A 4,541-nucleotide genomic window follows, 5' to 3' on the forward strand; every position below is an offset into this window, starting at 1 on the left:
TTTGTCTATAGATAGCCTAGACTGTGAATTGATGGGTCTCTAGACAAGCGTAAGTGTCTAATTTCAGAGGAGTCAGCTAACGATTGGCATCTGGAAAAGTGAGAGTGACACCCGTTTCGAAGGCCTAGATCAAATGAAGTAATTATCAAAGTCCATAGGGAAGCTAAATGCCACACTAAAAATAGGCACAGGTAGGCAAATATCTCTATTTATGGGTGACAAAGAAGTTTTTTTTTATAAAAAACAAATGAAACTTAGAAAATGAGTTTTTAAGCCTCTAGACAGGTCAGATGAACCAGGGTTGTGAAACGTAAAACACACTGCGAATGCGTGTCATTTACGTCAGTGACATGCATAACATTGTGCTAAATGCGTGAAACTCGGTGGAAAGAAACTTAATAGCACTACGTACAATTAACAGTGCTAAGTTGCCTGTTATTGCCGAATTCTGTGCAAGAGAGAGGTTCCCAAGCCTTAGTGAGGTGGCTTGAAGTGTAAACTGAAAGGTAGACATGGAAATTACATGGGATTGCTTAGAAGGAGGAGCTGTTTTAGGCTACTTGGAGGTTCTTTGAAGGGATAAGAGTGCGAATTATCTTAGCGTTACCCTATAGAAGGTTGTAAATCACTTTTATACTAATAATAACCCCATCATAACACTTACTCAACCCGATGAATCTGTGATTTTGTGTTCATGTTAGTAATGAAGTAAGGAGATAAAGGGAAACTAATTGTAGTGGGCCTCCATTGGACTTGGGGTAGAATAACTGACTAGCTTTTGCAGCATTTGAATGAATTGTGCTGAAATGAGCAAAATTTCCCAGTGACCGCATAACCCTGTTGAACAGGCAGTTTGCCCTACTTCATCAAGTCATCGCCTGAACCACATTTCTAATAGTAGGATGTCAAAGGCTAGCAAGACACCCTAAATTTTTCATTTGAATGTTGTGGAAGCTTTCAAGCAATTATAAGTGCATACTCTGAAGGATTTCGGAGGTGTGTAAACAGATGCATTAATTTGTGTGACCAGATGAATTCTAAGGAAAAGGAATGGAAGGTTTGTTAATATTTAAGCGGATGGTGTACTCAAGCATGAAAAAACACAAAATATGAATGTTACTATTACATGTTTGGCCAAAACAAGAAAAATCCCCTACAAGTAAACCACTTCATAACATTTCTTTCAGCATGGACAGGTCGATACCTTCATCCCTATTAAACCATTCAATATCATCTCACTATTCTGACTAAACATTTCGAGATTATCTGTATTTGCACAAAATATTTTTAGTTGAACTTGTAAAGATTTCCACCTCCTAGACGTGTAAATTCAGTGGGCCAAACTGATCACATCTGGACGTTTTTGCTAGTACCATTCAGCCAGCCTTTGCTTCTAAGTAAAATGGGTGTCGAAGTTGTCTCAGTGTCGGTAAAATTTTGGGTGTGTGTGTGTCACCAACATTTCCAACATTTTCAATGAAAGTGGCACATCAGTCTTGATTTCCTGCGCCTACTTTGCTAAAACTAGGCTCACTAGCGGTTCTAAGGCACTTTCAATATCATAAGATTAGTAATTCGAAATTTAATGCGTCTTCAACTTGCAGCACTTTTATACAGCATACAATAACTTTTTACACACCTTGTGGGTTTGCGAATCGGTGCAGGTAATAGTCAGCAAAACTGACTAGTCGGATTCGCAGTCTGGACGGTGGAGGGAAGGGGGAGGCGGTGCGGGGACCATGCGGGCACAGAGTCGTGACCAAGTCCTGCAGATTGTTTTCCGCTGTCAATACCTCGTATATCTAAGTGATCTCAACCAACCCCATTCTGTTGTTAAACATTTCAAGAACTCGACATATCATGCAGAGCCTTTCCTCTTCTTTGTTGTCTTCAACGTTGTTTAAGTATCTGTAACATTTCTGTGGGGATGGCGCCTACAATTTCCGTATTTTTAAAGGAGCTATAACGGTCCCAGGAAAGTCTAGTTGCCCCTGCATATGCCATTTTGAATTGACACGCCTTGTCATAGCAGCACTTTTATTCAGCATACGTAAACGTTTACACCTCATGTGGGCTCACGAATTGACGCAGGTGATAGTCATCGAAACTAATTGGTCGGAATAGGAGTCTAGACAGGAGGGGCGGGGGGGGGAGAGCGGGAAGGCACCGAGTCATGACTAAGCCTTGCACACAGTTTTTAACTGTCACTGGTCCAGATGTCTTTGTAACTCCAACCGACCTCATTTGGATGTCAAACCTAGTGGGAACTGATGAATTACCCTTCGGCTACTGTGTTTTGGCCTCCTTTTGTTTATAACTGATATTCGGAATTGCCCTATAAATTCCGTGCAAATGATAGTACGAAACAGTGGCGCCGACTAAGTGGAACGTTTTAGATCGCATGCGAAGTCATGAGAAAGGCATCAACACACATTCGGATTGACACCTCTACAATTCGGGCCGTCTTTAGCCTAACCACACGCAGCAGGTTCGCTGGAGGGGAGCGTGGTGTCAGCAACGCCGCTCTGAGGTGTGAAATCGTCAGAAATCATGTAAAACTGCATTCACACAGTGTGTCTATTACACACCTGCAGACTGTCACAAGGTGAACTTTCACAGGGCGATTATATTAAACCTCAAATAGCATTTTTACAAAGCCTACATAAGATTAACATTTGGGTACAACCTACATCATCATTGCATATGCCATTTTATGTGTGCCTCTTAGGTAAAGCATTGCCTTGGCTTGGTGATCCTAGTGGATACCTAGGTTTACGTAGTCTCTAAGGCAACAATAGTCATGGTAGTGAACGTCTTAACAATCAGCTTTTTGGGAAAATATGATAATATCTCGCATTGTGAATCCCCTCCTCCCCCCCTCCCCCTTAATAAGCGCACTAACACTTTCTCCCTTTTTAACAATTGTGATCAAATGGTTTTTAGTTGTTTGGTTTTGCAAATCCGAAATCCATCTACCATGGGAACATGATTAATTACCATCAAATCTACACATCATTACAAACGGATCCGAGGCATTCGAGAATAAAGCAAATGATGAGAGATAATTTTACGAGCTTAAAATAAATTGCAACTTGACGGTAACTGCTGTAGTGTCGTTTGCATGCACCTGTCTTAAAAATAAAACGCGGAACTTTTTTTTCCCTCGAATTATGCCGATTTAGAATCGCATCATACCTTCGGCATATTTCATTGGGTTTACACTGACGCGTTGAAGTGTGCACGAAATGATTCGCCAGCATTTCGTCATTCACGGTGAACAAAGCAACGCATTGCCCTTTAGCAGTACAAACTCAGCGCTTTAATCGGGCACAAGTAAAAGAGCATGGGGTTAGCCAACAGCCAAATGCTTCGATTCATGAATACGTTCAAGGCGCTCATTCCTGGAGTCGGATGCTTGTACAAAATCAAGGTGGTCAGATTAGCTTCTATAAAAAGAAAGTATGGACTGAATAGGGACAAACAGAAGCACAAAGTGTGGGTGTTGCGATGTGATTAAAAGTAGTATTGCGGTAAGCACTTTATATGGGTGGTCAATGTCCATCTCCAAATTCGCAAACGGGAGCGGTAGATGTGCAAACAAGAAGGCGCTACAAGATTTTCCACGATGTAGAACTTTGGAGTGAAGTGATGGTACAATAGCATTGACATGAGAATCCAGAGAATGTGAAAATGCCAGCTGGCACTTTCTCCCTACAACGCTATGCCGTCTAGATCCATCCCATCTTCATGATGATGCAACAAGTATCACCGACTTCATTGAATCTGTCGTCTATTCTTCTAGTAATTAAAGTTGGACTACTGAAATAATTAAATACTTTCTATTTAAACCTTAACATGGCAGCAACAAGGGTAGAACCCGCATTCTTTAATTACTACAGCAACTTCCCATCCCCCGCACTCCACAACTTCTAATTTTATCACATTCAATTAGAGACGCATCACACATCACTGACCTAATTGCCCCAGTCATCATCTCTTCCTCTACTGCAATTCAAACCACCAAAATTAGACAAACAATTTCCATTTAAATCTTAACAAAGCAACAGCAAGGGCAGAATTTTTACTCCTTAATTACGCTCTCACGAAGGCATAGGTGATGGAAATCAGGCAAATAAACCACGTCACTTGAAGAGAGGAAATGTGGACTGTGACGACTCACAAATTGACCGTGACCACTTGCAAAGGATAATTTCGACCAGACACCAGTACCCGATGGTAATGAGCAGCTCGTGAAAAAAAAACAAAAGTCAGGTATAAAATGATTTGTTCAACAGCACAGGGGAGAGAAAAGTGCACAAGTGCACAAGGGGAGGATGGATTGCCATATAAAGTGTAATTAAAATGGACCAACATAAGGTTCTGCAGATAAACTACAGAATCCATTCCAATAGACACCGATCCGATCGTGACAAAGGGACAGCAAACGCACTGCACATTTGTAAGCAGACGTAAATATTTGGATTTCATTAATAAACAATGAACACACAGAAGGTCTCGACTTAATTCTTCATGCTCCTTGG

General features: G+C 41.1%; 1 protein-coding gene across 1 annotated transcript in view; it reads right to left on the reverse strand.

Moving 5' to 3' along the window:
* The window catches only part of EGR_06970 (xylulokinase), a gene marked incomplete at both ends in the record, with an annotated part of 13,876 nt that overhangs the window by 4,728 nt on the left and 4,607 nt on the right, over positions 1 to 4,541 (reverse strand). The window lies entirely within an intron of this gene.

This window comes from Echinococcus granulosus (assembly GCF_000524195.1).
Source record: "Echinococcus granulosus chromosome Unknown EG_S00066, whole genome shotgun sequence".
Classification (NCBI taxonomy): domain Eukaryota; kingdom Metazoa; phylum Platyhelminthes; class Cestoda; order Cyclophyllidea; family Taeniidae; genus Echinococcus; species Echinococcus granulosus.